We start from the raw sequence: 17,318 nt of genomic DNA, 5'->3' as shown, positions 1-17,318 counted from the left end.
AGCCAAGTTTTTAGCGCCTTTCTGAAGGACATAAGGCTGGGCATCTGTCTCAGGAAGAGGGGGAGCTCGTTCCAGGCACGGGGAGCCAGGTGATGAAAGGAATGGCCGCCCTGTCTAGCACTTTTAATGGTCGGGACTACCATTTTAAGCAAAGAAGCGGACCGTAGGGCTCTGTTGGGTATGTAAGGGACAAGACGTTTCCTGATATAGGAAGGGCCAGTGTCGTGGAGGGCTTTGTAAGTCAACGTCAGGCTTTTAAAGAGGACTCTCTTGGCTATTGGGAGCCAGTGCAGTTCTTTCAACAGGTTGGAAGCACTGGCACGTCTGGGAAGCCCATAGATAGCCCGAGCAGCTGAATTCTGGACTACTTGAAGTCTCCTTTCCAGATATTTAGGGAGACCCAAGTAAAGGGCATTTGCATAATCCAATCTGGACCCTACAAGTGCTTGGACAATGACCCTACGATGGTTAGTTGAAATCAAGGGAAGAAATTTTCTAAGCATCCGAAGGATGCCGAAACATTTCCTAGTAAGACAAGATATTTGAGGGCCAAAGGTTAGGTCATTGTCTACAATGATTCCAAGATTTTTGGCTTTAGCACTTGCATTTGCAGGTGGAAACAGGTCCGATGGCCACCAGCTTTTCCAATTTGGTTCTGTGGCACAGCCAAAGAAAAGCAACTCCGATTTATCGGAGTTGCATTTCAAGCCGCGTCCCCGAAACCAGCCGAAAACTGCCTCTAGACATCCTCTGATGCGAGCCCCGTCGAACACCTCATTCTTGTTACATGTAAACAAGAGCTGGGTGTCGTCAGCATAGGACACGATCTGGGCGCCGTAGGACTCCGCCACCTCTGCAAGGGATAGCGATTTCCTAATTGCGATTCTCCGTGAATCACAATTAGGAAATCGCTATCCCAAATGTATGAAATTCTTTCAGTTTTATTCAGCGGTTCCTAGGTTGTTGCAAATCTCCCTACCTTATGAATATTCATGAGGTAAGTCGCAGTTTGAGACCCACTGGGAATAGCAGCCATCATAGATCACCATGTCTGTGATTGCTTATGAATGAAGCAACTTTTTTTATATTAAATGCAGCCCATTTTCTTTAAAGGAACACAGGATGCATTTTCAAAAAAAAAAAACCTTGAAGTTTAATTTTTTTAATTTTTTTTAGATTAGGTAGTGGTCCCCATAGGACCACTCCCTGTTAAAATATATTCTTTTTTTTATTCTCAAAGGGGAAGGGATCCCATTGCGAATGGGTTAACACCTCCTTAACACCTTCAGCACTAAGCGTTTTACCGCGCTGCGCAGCAATTTGAAAAATGGCCGGTTTATGACAAAGCCAGCTCGTCATCCTTGCACGGCAGGTAACGCCCATGACGAGCTGGCTTGGTCATTAGCGTTGAAGGGGTTAAAGAAGTCTGTAAAACTTGAAAATTATGCAACTGTAATTTGGTCGCAAAACATTCATACATCCCATTCAGATTCAATATTTGTGCGGGACGTCCTAAACACGCCGTTTTCAAATGTGCTACCGAATCATAACTTGTGTTTTGTACATGTGTAAAAGTATTTTTTGTACATGTGTAAAAGTATGTTTTGTACATGTGTAAAAGTATGTTTTGTACATGTGTAAAAGTATGTTTTGTACATACGTAAAAGTATGTTTTGTACATATGTAAAAGTATGTTTTGTACATGTGTAAAAGTATGTTTTGTACATGTGTAAAAGTATGTTTTGTACATATGTAAAAGTATGTTTTGGGGCCAGAAACGGCCAGACCGCAAAAATGGTTTCTACATACCCGCAGTGGGGAAATTAGAATGTGGGGTGCCCCAGGGCTCGGCCCTGTCCCCACTTCTATTTAATCTATACTTGCAACCTCTGATTGCCTCTCTGGCGCACATGGGCTGCACAGTATTCAACTACGCGGACGACACGCAGCTGTTGCTGAGTGTCGACAACACAAGTGCTGCACAACTTCAAACTCAGAACATCTTGAGATACACGGTCCAATGGATGACAGGAAATCTTTTAAAAATCAACCCAGACAAGACTGAGGTACTGGTGATTCCATCCGCCACCTCACCATGGTGTGACCTCTACTGGCCCGCAGAGTTAGGCCCGGCCCCAAAACCCAGTCTGAACGTGAAGAGCTTGGGGATTAAATTAGACTGCGACCTATCAATGGCCAACCAGATCCTTTCAGTGGTGGGTAGCTGCACTAACATCATCCGACAGCTACGAAAGCTAGTACCCGTCATCTCCCAATCCATGCTGCGCTCGATTGTCGCAGCCACCGTGATCTCAAGGATAGACTACGGCAATGCCCTCTACCTTGGCCTGCCAAAAACCTTGACAAATAGACTACAGGTTGTGATGAATGATGCGGCTCGTCTTATTTTTAGACTGCCAAGACGAGCCAAAGCATCTCCCCTGTTACAGAGCCTTCATTGGCTCCCTATTAAGGAGCGAGTGGATTTTAAAAGTTTGTGCATTGCTCACAAAGCCATTTATGGCATGGCGCCCGCATACATCAAAGATCGTGTGGCGGTGTACAGCCCAATGAGAACTCTCAGATCCTCCGACTCTCAACTACTGGTCTGCCCGCGGTACAAACTTGTTACCAAGGGAGGAAGAGCCTTCTCGGTGTTAGTTCCTCAGTTATGGAACTCACTACCTGAGTCGCTGCGCAGGGAAGAGAACCTCCTACGCTTTAGAAAGGGGTTAAAAACGCTGTTGTTCAGGAAGTCCTTGAGTGCCAACTAGGCTAGTGGACGCTTTTCTCTGTGTTGTTAAAGTTGTTGTTTGTACCATCGATTCCCGAGCGCTTAGAGACCTGCAGGTGATTGGGCGCGTTACAAATCACAAATAACAATAACAATAACAATAACAACATACGGCCCTTAGCTTCCAGTGAGTTAAGCTTCAACAACTGCCAGGCAGCCTGGCCTCAGTCTCACTCATGGATCAGTTGATGAATGCTGATAATTGATGTCAGTCCTGGATGTTGGTGATTAATATCAGTGCTGGATGTTGTTGACTCATGTCAGCTCTGGTTGTTGGAAGATGTTAACTTATTGTGAGTCCGGGATGTTGGTGTCTAATGTCAGTTCTGGGTTTTGGTAACAGATATCAGTTCGGGTTGTTGGTGCTGGATGACCCCCCCCCCCGACCCCGAGGCAAAGTTGCATCTATCGTGAAAAATTACAGACTATTTTTATTCTGCACTATGAAACATTAGGATCAGTTTTGCAGTAGCTTTTTCAAACACCTGCACTTCTTAATTTGTGCACAGGGGCAATATTACCATATTTCAGATGTTTGCGTGATTTCATCTTTATAGATCGACTATTTATGTTTTCTTCTGATTCAGGTCTCTGAATAGGCTTTCATTTTACACACAGCAGGAGTCATAACAAAAGATTCCACGAGGAAGGATACGTTAGTGAAATGTTCTACATTACTAATCTTTACACTATTGACAAATACTATCAATATCATCTGTGCAAAAATAGATACTTTCGTAGAATTGATTGTGTTTTCACTTTCACAGGCAATATCTTGAAGTGGTTTAAATAGGCCATACTGGGCAACAATTGGTCGCAATCGATTACACTTGGCCACAATGGTTTGCGATTTTTCATTTTCTGTCCCTAAAGGCATATTCCAACATTTGACACTCTTCAAAAAATCTCCATGCATTGTTCTCTGGTACATATTATACAATTCCCACACTAGAGTCCATGCACAACTTGCCACATTAATATACTGTTCACCAGAGTCAGGAGGTTTCAATAAGTATCAGCTTAAATCATTTCACTAGTTTCAATTTGTTTTACTAGTATGACAACGTGCCAAGGCTAGAGTCTCTTTGGCTTTTTGAATAGCAGCACATTTAAATTACCCAGTTGGCTTTCATTCATTAGCTTGTTGTAGGAATTTAGAGAAGAGCATTTCAGTTAACTGCTTCCACTTTTTTGCTCATCACAATTTTCTTTTTTATATATGTAATCGCCTTGATCTTTTCCAAGAGCAAAGTCACAGGAGGGAGCAGCTCTCTTACTACTGCAACTTATTTTATGTCAATCTGCTGAACGTTTGGCATGGAAATGCTTATAAAACAGTGAGTGTGTTGGGGGTGGGATGTGTGTGGGTGGGGGGTGTGTGATTAAGGGTGAATGGGGTGTGTGGTGAGAGTGCATTGGGACTGGAGTGCGTTGGGGGAGGCGGGGGCATTGGGGGGAGGCGGGGGCCTTGGGTGGAGGCGGGGGCCTTGGGGGGAATGCGGGGGCATTGGGGTATTTTGTCATTTAAAAAAAGCCCTTACAAGTTCCACCTTAAACAGGTTTGCAACTAAGCTAGATTTGCGCTCACCCATTAAGTCAGATTACCATTCTAACTTTAGCTTTTCAAAGATATTATTTCTCATGCAAACCGGATATTTTCTCCCTCATACGCCTAGGCAGACTGAGTTATTCATACATTCAAACACTAGCCGCATGGTTTTGCAGCGCACTGCTAACTTTTTTTTGGCAATTCCATGCTATCTCATCTGTAAGACTGATTTCAGAATTAGAGCTTGCGTAATATTTACTGCACTTGTAGGGGTTCAGTTCAGGTTAAAGTCCATATGTTGTACTTTCTTTTAGTTTACATGGAACTATGTGAATGAACATCATTCCTGAGCGGAGGCGTGCCTAGCGTGCATTCTCTCATGGTGAGTCAGGCTAATTTTGTGGTTGAATCCTTTCTGACATTCACTGCACCAGTAGGGCTTTTCCCCTGTGTGAGTTCTCTCATGCTGGGTCAGATGAATTTTCTGACTGAAGCTTTTTTGACATTCTTCACACTGATAGGGCTTTTCTCCTGTGTGGGTTCTCTCATGATGTACAAGATGGATTTTCTGACTGAAGCTTTTTTCACGTTCTGTGCACTTATAGGGTTTTTCTCCGGTGTGTGTCTTTTCATGCTGAGTTAGACTACATCTCTTAGTAAAACATTTTTCACATTCATTGCACTGATATGGCTTTTCTCCGGTGTGAATTTTTCATGCTTAGCAAGAGTACTTTTATCGTGGAAGCTTTTCTGGCATTCAGTGCACTGATATGGTTTAAGTCCCAAGTGTGATCTTTCATGTAATGTGAGACTGATTTTATGACGGTAGGTTTTACCACATTCAGAACACAAATACCGTTTTTCTCCTGCATGTGCACCTTCATGCTGAATTAAACTCGCTTTTTTGCTGAATTTTTTTGGGCATTCAGTGCACTGATAAATTTTTTGCCCCAAATGTGTTCTTTCATGTCGTGTCAGGTAGTGTTTCTGACTAAATCTTTTCTCACAATCAGAGCACTGATAAGGCTTTTGTTCAGAGTGAGATTTCATATGTCGAGTCAAGTAGGATTGTTGAGTAAAGGTTTTCTCACATTCGGAACATTGATAAGGTATCTCTCCTGTGCACCTCTTTTTCTGTACTGTCCTGTTCAAATTACAAGCTAGGTTTGTCTCTTGTGAAGTGCATGGGTACACTACTTCTGCAATCTGCACAGTCTTATAAATAATGTACACTGTTTTTTTATTCAAATTGTGCTGCTGTTCTGGCTCTTGCTTTACAGTCACAAAACCCTCCATCTCCTCGATCATGTGTGTCCTTGCTGCCCCCAACTTAAGGGTTCATTGCCATAAGAAATTAGAGAGAATCCAGAAACTGCATTTCCAATCAGTCAGCGACTCTGCTCTGTATTGTCGTTACTTCCTGGCCAAATCCAGCTTTTAGAAATTGGTTTCTTCTAAAATCTCTGGAACATCTCTCTCTTTGTTGTCTATTTGCTGCAAATGACAGAATCCTTACGTTTTGTTCCTGTCCACACTTGAAGCCACCTGCAGTATAACAAAACAAAAAAAAAAAAGTAAAAAATCTTTCACGGTGTAAACAAATTTTAATGAAAATATTTAACAGTGAATGGCAGCATTCTGGAAGTAATGCATGTACTTTTCCGATGGGATAGAGTTGGTAAGGTTTTGAGGCAAGGATAAATGAGACCAACATAAAATAAAGCAGATTGATATATTAACAATAATTGTGCACTCACTCATATCAGTAACATAAAATGATAAATCTATTTACATTTTGTATAGACCGTAAAAGAATTAAAAACAAATTGTTTCGCCATGTCGAATGATATCAAAATGAATAAACTAAATTTGAAACATACATAATCTTGTGAAAGGCAGACACAGGAAGATGGATGAATGAAAGCCTTGAACGATTGCGCTGCCGGGTACCCAGCCTAATCCTACAAAATCCAGTACTCTCCCAAGGAGTTAGAGGTCAAACCCCTAGAGGAGGTTCCACGCATACAGCCTTCCAGGTGGTAGAGGGGGCTCGGACTGACTTCCTACCATGATCGAGCGCACAGATGCCAAGGTGAGTGCCATACAGTGGCAGCCCAACAATTGTAAATTGAGCTTGGTGGACCAAGTGGGCTGCAGACTCCACTTCCCGAGCCCCACAACACCATGATGGGAAGCGCATAGACGCCTGCAGAGGCTTGGCTGAGATGTACTGGCCCAGCCGGGCACACTGGGGCTGAATGGCTTCCTAGAAATAAACTGATCGCTGGGGCACACAATACTGGTTGGAGCCTATAAGCCTGAGGATGGTTGCCACAATGACAGCGGCTAGATAATGGAGATGAGGTCAGCACAGTCCCCATGCGGTAACTGCCCCTGCCCTTCCTGAGTTGCGGACTGCTGATGCAGAGAGCGTATACAGTTGCAGGAGGCCTGCCTGAGAAGGCATAGAGGGCCGGGCCTGTGAAGTGCATACAAGTTGACATACAGGTGCCACCTGTGCAACCCCTCCTCCCTCCTCATTGACGTGATCATATAGTTGGGACTGTGACCCAGTAACCCTGAGCTTCCAACTGATAAGAGGTTGCTGAGAAGGGATCTTCCAGCTACTAACCTTTGAGACGTGGGCGGTAATGGATGAGAGGGAGGTTTGAGGGCTAGGTCCTTGCTCATGCCTCGGGGGACATTGCCTGGTTCTCCAACATGTTCTTGTTCTGGAGGTAATAAGTGGCAGACAGACCTGAAGAAGACAGTCTGACCTGCAGTGGGCTGAGCCGCTGTTTTGAGAGGGTACCCAGGGGATAGCAGAGAACCTGCCAAGACATAGAATTTGAAGGAGGGGGATAGGCCCCTGTGGCAATAACTATTCTGTGTAGTTATGGGAGGAGATAGATCTTCTAGAACAGGCCAATAACCAACAATGTTCAGATATACAGAGGTGGGAGGAGGCCCTGCATGGAACTCGCAGAGCAGACAAGGCCTATTTCCACGGGTGGATGAAATGTCCACTCCCCAGATACTGATGGCTATTACCCAACTGAAACAGATGCTAGAAGAATAAATGGATTCCATATTCATTGATAGTAATATATTGAGTGTGGATCGCCTTAAGGTAGTTAATCTGCTGCTGTTCAGAAAGTAGTTAAAGACCTGGCTCTTTCCTAGGGCGTAGGTATGTGGCTGTGACTTTCTTATCCTTTTTGACCTTGTACTCGCTATTACACTGAAGGTTAATTGATCTCACGTGTTCAAGCGCCAGGATACCGTAGGGTCACAGTGCGCTCTATAAATGCGGAATACAATTCATTCAATCTTTAAGCCTTGATAATTTACCACCAGTCTCCACATCTCCCCAAGGAGCTGTGGTTACCAAATCCCACCTCAAGTCAATGCTTTTGAATTGCAGGTCAGCGGTTAGGCATGCTGCGAATATAGCCGACCTCTTATTCTTGCAAGATCTGGACCTCCTGATCCTACCACAAACTTGGCTTAATGTTTCCTCCTCACCAATTTTGGACATTCTAGTTCCCCCTAAATATAACCTAATCACATTGGACAGACCTCACAAAAGTTGGGGGAGGTGTAGCTTGCATCTCTGGCTCAACTCTCACTGGTTGCTTGTCGCTATTTGAGTTTTCTCTCCCTTCTTCTTTTGCCTTCCTCTCTCTATCACGAGTCCGAAGCTGCTGGGTTCTGCTCTCCCTCTTGGCGCGCGTGGATGCATGATAATGCAGAGATGACTGCAACTGCTGACAAGACACGCACGCTAAAAGCTGTAACCTGGAATGTGAAGGGCCTGAACTGCGGTAGAAAGATTTGGTTAGTGGTAGCATTTCTTAATTGATATGGAGCAGACTCTGCTTTTTACAACAGCTGAATCTGATAGGAGCCTCGTGTTCGCGCCTGCGAGCGGGAAGGATGGGTGAAAAGTTCGTAGCGGGATACTTCAACTACGCCAGGGGCACAGCCGTCGTTCTCAGAAAGTGCTTCCCTTGGCATACGCGCACTGCAATATGCGATCCCCAGGGTCGGTATGTGATAGTGAAGGTCGCCCAGTGACACTCATATCAACATACGGCCCCAACACCGAGGAGCCCCAGTTTTTTAGCCAGATGCGGCGGTTGGCGGACTCCCTAGGCCCCAGGGCAGTGCTATGGGGAGGTGATTTTAACGTAGTTCTCAACTCTAATTAGGACAGGTCAAATGGTTCTCGCCGGCCTCACGCCTGAGCTGCGGCGCAACTGCAGGCCCTTATGGAAGACCAGGATCTGATAGATGTCTGGCACTGCCAACACCAATCCAGCCGAGAGGGGAATTGCATTGCATTTCCTCTGCGGGCCCCTCGTGGTCTAAAATTGACTACCAACTCATATCCTGCGAAGTGGACACTTGGGTTAGACACTGTGCCCATCTTGCCTGAACCCTATTGGATAACGCTTCAGTACTATTAGAATTTATTTTAACAGACGCGCCGAATAGAGCCTTCAGCTGGTGCCCTCTGGGACCAGGTGTTGCGAGAGGAGATTGGATCAGCCATACTTTGACACCAAAGTCAGCTCTGCGGACACCCTGTCCACTCTATGGGAGGCGTTTACGGCAGTCATTAGGGGCAAGTGTATTGCTAAACAAATTGGTGTTCTACGTTCACTGAGGAATGATCTGCAGTGGCTAGAGAAAGATTCACTCGCTTGAATTCCTCAAGTCCAATCAGCTCACGTCCCTTGGGCAGATCAAGGCTAAGATAGCGGAATTTGAGGATGCTGAACACAGAGAAACGCATTTCCTAGATCGGGAGGAGCGTGCTCGCCAATACGGGGAGGGTGACTAGGTCGGCAAAACCCTTGCGCGTCTTCTTAAAAACCCTTGGGCAAATGCCCGCCAAGCTCTTCAAAGATCTTATACCTTCCATAATCCCACTCTGGTCCAAGATTGTCCATGAATCTCTCCTACAAAGCAGGATTCCAGATTGCCTCAAGACTGGCCAAGTCACCTCCATACCTAAAAAGCCAAATGCAGACTTAAGTGATCCTAACAACTTTAGGCCCATTTCCAATATCATGACCCTAGCCAAACTACTTGAGAAATACGTTCACACACAACTGCGTAATCACATCGATCAGTTTCAACTCCTTGATCAATTCCAATCAGGTTTCCAAGCGGGTCACAGTACCGAATCTGCCCTGACACACATTACGGATGACACACAGATTTCTTGACTGAAATGAAAGCTGCCTACATTTTTCTCCTTTATGAAGAACAGGGGGAACCCATTAACCCAAAAGGTACCTGGGTAAAGAAGACTCAAGTGATAAGAAACTGGTACCCTGGTTCTATAGTTTATATTCTTAGTTGTAGAAATAGGAAATAAGGACAAAGTATCCCCTATTTAGTATTCATATTACTGTGACCACAATTTATATATTTTTCATACAATCTCATGTCTCATCATGAACCACAACACGCCTTAGAATTTTACTGAATGATTTTTTTTTTATTTTATCAAATGAAAGGATTTTTTTATATTATATTTTCATTTTCAAGCACATTTGTATATACATATATTCTTTATACATATACAAGAAAAGCCCTTCGTTTCTAAATTAGGATGTCTCACTGAAAAAATAATAAACCCGACATTCCTATAGAGATCAAACAGACTTCTGTGAGGGAACAACAGGTATGTATTATTCAAAACCAGTATCTTTTTGAATTCCCAAACAAATTATTTAAACTAATCAAGTTTTTTTTATATCTGGTGTCTCTTTCAAGTCGACGCGTTTCAGCCAATCAATTCTGGCCTCTTCAGGACTAGGGCTAATTCGTAATCCATCTCTACAAGTAAGAAAGAATTAAAAAGGGGGACAGACATCATTTATGGTTCCCAAAAATTAATCGCACAGGTACCTATCTACATATCTACATATCAACATTTTGTGTGTACACACTTTTTCTGTACATTATTCCTGTGAGCAGACTGACCATTGTGCCCAATAATTGTTAACCAAGGACATGAGGAAATCATCTACCCATAAGGGTAGCCCGTTTTTACCTTCCTAATACTCTGCACTCTAGTTGTTACCACCAACTATTTACATTATTTCTATATCTTTTTTTATATATATGTCCAGTTTAAGTGATATCGTTAGCATCATAATTACCGGGTTAAATGTCATCTGAGGCCGGGAGTCTTCTTCATGTTAACTCTGGTTTCCTCTCTTTTCCTAATCTTGGTTTTTATCTATGCAAAGAGTGTATGTTATAATTTATTGTTATTCCAAGGAACAACCCATGTTTAATACTTGCAAGCAATCACAGTCCTAGCTGATCTGTTCCTTACCAAGTTAGTGAATTTTGCTAATGTGCTGCCGGTACATGGATGGTATAAATCTCTCCCCGACAGCGTCTGAAAAAGAGGTCATAAACAATGCCTCAGTCAGCCTGCTTAGTCCGGAGTTCATATCTAGCGCTTAAAACAATAAGGGGCCAAACTTACTTTGCTTATGACTGACCGCCTCTACGTTTTAAACTCAATTTTTTCATTTAACCGTGCACTCGACCCAGCTGATGTGGCCTTGCTTTATCCCTGCATCTCTCCTCAGTGTTCAACACTGTCAATTATGATAACTTGATTGATCTTCTCGAAAAAAGGATGGGCTTATCAGGCACAGTTTTAAATTGGTTTGCCTCATTCCTTACACAATAGATCACAGAGAATCATAGTCAACCATTCCCTTTCTAACACCCCGATCTCAACTGGGGTCCCTCAAGAATCTGCATTATCACCCACGCTCTTCAACTTGTACATGGAACCACTTCCAGAAATTCTGAACCGCTCGAACATATCTTATCACATGTACGCAGATGGCACTCAAATATACCTAAAAGTCTCTTCACCTGACAATATCAAAACTCTTAACTCCTTGTGTCCTTGTGAAAACTCAACATTGGCTACCTCACAATCACCTTATGCTGAATACCCTCAAGACAGAATTCCTACTAATTGCCCCCCACAATCATACTACCCCCATTCAAGACTGGCTCAAACAACCAACGGCCCTCAAATGCATTCCACATGTTGTGGTGTAATGACTGGATTTTTGGGCTAGATAGGATCAGCTCACTAAGATATCACTCACCCAGCCAAAACATAACCACCTCCCTCCTCAGGAGCCATTCATCCAGGCACCTGGGTGCCTACCTGAGGATGGGGAATTAGCAATATACATGCCTATAATACACATATATATACATAAATATATACAATATCTCTAAACCTATAGGGGTTGCTAATGATAATACTTACCAAACTGCTATCCTAAACTACACTTATTTATACTTAGTGGCCTCGCGGTACCTCACACCCAAGCCATACTACCTACCTCCACCCTTGGAGGAGCAGTTCCTATGAGATTACTCTTACACACCAACCCTGGTTGGTGCTCACGCAAGCCGCAGTCTTTCGTCGGGTATACAACGCTGTATCCTTCCAGCGTCTCACTCACTGCCATGTACCGTATCCTCCCGGCACTTTATTCCACACTGCCACGTACCGTATCCCCCCGGTATTTACACGACCAACACAATCCGGCGTTGGCCAAATTACACCGCGGTGACTTCTTCCTATGCAAACCTCCAGCTCTCTCTCTCTATTGGGAAGTTTCTCTCATACATCTAATATCTACTGGGGATGTCTCATTATATTTTATATGGTACACAAGAATGGCCAAATTATAATATGTATGAACTGCTGAACAGCCCAAGCTCTCCCCTCTCCCTATTTATCCACATACCACTTACCCGGACGGGATGGGCGTCCGTCCACAAAGCAGCATCCAGCTAGAAGAAAAGGTTAGCTTTGGCAAATAATGCAAATCACACACACTGGTTCACTACGAACCTGGGGTCCCTTTTATTACACAATATCAACAATAACACTAATAAACATATAACCTAAAAAAGCAATAAAAGAATTAGAATAGATATGCACACTACTAAGAAAGGGCAGACTTCACCTTAGGAGTACGGGGTCTGGACTCAGTCATCTCTCAGGTTCCTGCTTGTCTGTGCCCTGGACCATCTCTTTGGGATCACCCCTGCAGTCACGGATACACGTCTGCACCGCTATGCTCTGTCTTCTCTCTGCTTATCTCCAGGTCACTGGAACCTCTCTCTCTGCCAAAACACCAACTGCCTCCTCTCTGTTCCAAACACCAACTGCATCAATGCTCTGCAACTTCAAGTGCTGTCCATCTGCAAGAGCTCTCTGACTGTGTGTCCTCTTCTCTTCCAAGATCCAACTGTCTTCTTTCTCTCTGCCAAACACCAACTGCACTGACACACTGACGCTCTGACACTCTGACTGACTTTCTGACTGACTGTGACATTCTGACACTCCTCCTCTTCTGCACTTCGCTAATATAGAATGCTCTCCTCTAGTGGAAAGTTCCAGCCAGTAACCTGCCGCCCACCAAATTCCTGTACCACTCCGTGCCAAGGACGCGCCCCCAGCTGGCCAGCCTGGTGTTGCGTCTTCAACATAGCGAAAAATACATTCTTTCGATAAGGGCCAGCCTGAGCCGGTTCTCTCCAAGCAGACAAACAGCTTAAAGCAAAATAATACCTCTCACCTACAGGCGCCCCGGACAGCCGAGGCAGGAAAGAAAGATGGAGTCTCTCTGGTTCTGGGCCTTGTAGGCCCGAAAAGGACTTAACTCTATCAGAATACATACACAAATCATACCAATATGTAATATAAGGTCAGGACTACAGGATCCACCCTCTACTATGGGTAGGATGATGCAAGGACATATAATTATGCCAAAGCCAATAGGCAATAGATGGATTAGAGTCAGGAATAAGGGATCTATCGTCATATAAAGCAGATATCCTCTAGTTTATGCTTCTAGGCCTGAAAAGAGATCTAAAAGGACCAAAACAAGCTAAGAATAAGGATCCAGGATGGTAGCAAGCTTAAAGTCACCATCACTCAGAAATAGAGCCAAAAAACCCTGTCACTACATGTGGATTGCACCAGATCTTTAGGCATAACTCTGGACAAACACCTCTGCCGAAATAATGCACCCCACCTACTCTTTCATTCCTACTGAATTTACATTTCTCCTTTGTTAATGTAACACCATGTTCTTAAAGAACGAAGAAAGTATATTTTTTACTCTATTATATTCCAGGACAAAATCTGTACAGAACTCATGGCGGGTCAAATCGAAGGCCTGTTGCACAGAGAGAAGATTGAAGATGCCAGCACCCGATCCATCAAAGTTCCAAAGATGAGATTAAAAATAATATATATATATATATATATATATATATATATATATATATATATATATATATATATATATATATATATATATATATATATATATATATATATATATATATATATATATATATATATATATATATATATATATATATATATATATATATATATATATATATATATATATATATATATATATATATATATATATATATATATATATATATATATATATATATATATATATATATATATATATATATATATATATATATATATATATATATATATATATATATATATATATATATATATATATATATATATATATATATATATATATATATATATATATATATATATATATATATATATATATATATATATATATATATATATATATATATATATATATATATATATATATATATATATATATATATATATATATATATATATATATATATATATATATATATATGGTGAATGAGGAAGTGCCAAACTGGGGACGGTTGGCCCCAGAAATGTTAACCTCACTGGTTAGGGGCTGCCCAGCTATCATTCACAACCGCTAGCATGCGAAAGACAATGTGACACCTCCAGGCACATACTACAGAACACTCCTGACCTGATGAAGATCAGAAAATGACAACCTGCTGTTTAGCAACCTAGGAGGAACCCAGAGGCACTGGACCGGCTCTCTTTTAAATCCAGGAAAAAGAAGTGGATTCCAAGGATCAGTTGGATGACCACATGTTCAAGCTACAGGTACACAATAAGCTACATGAAGCCTTTCCTCCAACTGCTCAGGTGACCAGTGCCAACTGGACCCTCTGCCCCACACCCTGAGAGTGTCTAGGTGCCACCCCTGAGGGGCTTTAGCTTTTTACTTCTATGGTGGGTTGGGAATTAAAGGGATAAATCAGTAGGTAAAATCTTTGACCAGGTCGAACCTGGTTGGTGTATTTGATCTGTGCTCCATTACAGTCAGCCTCTAATTATACCTAGGTGCTGCCCTCCACGCCCGTTGGCACTTTGTTTCTCACATAAAACTTAAAAAATTCCTATTTCACCGGTGCCCTTAATGGATTTTTTTCATTTTGCTTTAGAATTGTACACTCGTTTTCTAATTTGGCTTGATATATTTATGGTTTTGAATTTCAGTGTTATTAGTGTTTCAGTGCTGCATAAATATCTTACGTCTTCCCCTTAGGTGAGCCTGTCTGCTCCGTGCCAAAGGGACCATGGGGACGAGCTCAGGGACGCTGAGGATCAGTGCTGCATAAATAACTTACGTCTTCCCCTTAGGTGAGCCTGTCTGCTCCGTGCCAAAGGGACCATGGGGACGAGCTCAGGGACGCTGAGGATCAGTGCTGCATAAATACCTTGCGTCTTCCCCTTAGGTGAGCCTGTCTGCTCCGTGCCAAAGGGACCATGGGGACGAGCTCAGGGACGCTGAGGATCAGTGCTGCATAAATACCTTGCGTCTTCCCCTTAGGTGAGCCTGTCTGCTCCGTGCCAAAGGGACCATGGGGACGAGCTCAGGGACGCTGAGGATCAGTGCTGCATAAATACCTTACGTCTTCCCCTTAGGTGATCCTGTCTGCTCCGTGCCAAAGGGACCATGGGGACGAGCTCAGGGACGCTGAGGGTCAGTGCTGCATAAATACCTTGTGTATTGCCCTTAGGTGGGCCTGTCGGCTCTGTGTCAAAGGGACCATGGGGACGAGCTCAGTGACGCTGAGGGTCAGTGCTGCATAAATACCTTGTGTATTGCCCTTAGGTGAGCCTGTCTGCTCTGTGCCAGAGGGACCATGGGGACGAGCTCAGGGACGCTGAGGGTCAGTGCTGCATAAATACCTTGTGTATTGCCCTTAGGTGAGCCTGTCTGCTCTGTGCCAGAGGGACCATGGGGACGAGCTCAGGGACGCTGAGGGTCAGTGCTGCATAAATACCTTGTGTAGTGCCCTTAGGTGAGCCTGTCTGCTCTGTGTCAAAGGGACCATGGGGACGAGCTCAGTGACGCTGAGGGTTAACCCTGGAAAGGGTTGTGATTATTCCCTGAAGTGGGAAGTCAACCTTCCATCCCCAAAAAAATCCAATATCTTACAAATAATGACGGATAAGTGGTAGTAAAATCTTCAGCTTTGCAATGCTTGTTTACCATGTTACCACTAGCCATTTGAACTACTCGCAGTTTTCTCATATATTGATGCCCTACTTGCGCAACAGTCTAGGTTCCATTGTAACTCTTTACAGTGCATTTGAGCACCATTCTAGTACTTTAAATGTATATTAAAAAACGAACATTCCAGTTACCGAACAGCAAAGTGATTAGATTTGATGCACCTAGATTGCTCATCACACAGAAACCAAATTTAAATGTAACTACTGCAGCACTGAACCGACTTGGGCACCCGTCAAGAGGACTGCCGTCCAAACAGAAGGCTAGAACAGACTGGGACTGATCACCCCCAACAAGGTCTCTGTTTTCCCCTAGATTACAGTAGAAAGGGCTTGAGCTATGCAAGTCTACAGAAGATGCAAACTGGATCTTGAAGTTTATAATATTAAACGACTAAGTTTTGTGAGTCTCCACTTTCTGAAGCAAAGCTTATAATTTGCATTTGGGTCATGCGTGCGTAAGACCAATTAAGTTTACATCCATGTGCGCGTTCCCCTGACATACAACGGCAAACGCTGGAGACCTAGGGAAGCTTACAGTGCTAGGAATGTCTCCTACACCCAGAAAACATTCTACTAACGAGGAAGTTGTGACAGGCTCACTGCCATTTAATGTAAGTACAGTACTCCTTCCGCTCCTTCCAAAGGCATCCTGCACAAGATCTGAAGACATTTCTTGTGCTAAAGATAGTATTACTATTTGCCATAAGAATAAAGGCTTGCAGCCAGGGGGTGTATGCTGCAGATCCCACATTATTATGATGAATTGTAAAAATTAGTAAAGTGCCTAGCTTCAGAGCAGTGTCAGCAAACATGGACAGATGAGTAGGCCTGTAACCATCAGGCGAGCTGAACATAGATGAGTGACCTTTAACTAGACATGGTCCAGAAGCGGTCAATTGGGGGGGGAATGTTACAACTTTGTAAGAAATGACAGCAGTCAAGAAACAGAAAAAGGTTTCGGAGGAGTGTGCCTCACTTTGCATGTTGAGATGTCCACCTTGCTGTGTATAGGTGTGGGTACTGGTATTTTTATGTTGCTACCCTAGCTAAAGAGAAACAAAGCACAATACAACCATGCAAGTGCCCATCAAATGAGGATTTACACATTTGAACTCCACAGCTGTATTACATTTCTTGAATTAATATTTAGGCAAAGGAAGATTAAGAGATCTTAAGATTTTCAGGAAAGCGCTGAAGCTGGAACCAGCACCCAGATCCCCAGGTTCCACAATAGTCAGCTGAGACACCAGCACATATTTACTCCCAAGATGTTCTTTTAACGTAAGCTGCCTCCGTGCTGAGTGGGAATGAGCTAGATGCATTCAATACGATTGGCGTAAAACTGTGAAGCGCAGACTTGGATCCGGCAACTTCCACTCCCAGTGAGAAGAGCCATCTTCAGTAGCAGATAAGGTCATGTCCCTCATCACCCCACTAAATCACAAATGTTATGCATATGTAGCTCCTCATGCTTGCTCAAAGCGCTT

General features: G+C 43.2%; 1 pseudogene across 1 annotated transcript in view; it reads right to left on the bottom strand.

The window, feature by feature from the left end:
• Positions 1-917: 917 nt before the first annotated feature.
• The window catches only part of LOC144807671 (uncharacterized), a 46,967-nt pseudogene continuing 30,566 nt past the window's right edge, over positions 918-17,318 (bottom strand). The window contains exon 2 of the transcript XR_013606376.1: positions 918-5,888. The product of XR_013606376.1 is annotated as an uncharacterized LOC144807671 (transcript). The remainder of the gene's footprint in view (positions 5,889-17,318) is intronic.

The sequence above is a fragment of the Lissotriton helveticus genome, chromosome 1_2, assembly GCF_964261635.1.
Source record: "Lissotriton helveticus chromosome 1_2, aLisHel1.1, whole genome shotgun sequence".
In the NCBI taxonomy this organism is placed as follows: Eukaryota; Metazoa; Chordata; class Amphibia; order Caudata; family Salamandridae; genus Lissotriton; species Lissotriton helveticus.
Note: the sequence above shows the minus strand (reverse complement) of the source record. Positions and strands in the feature narration are given on the sequence as shown.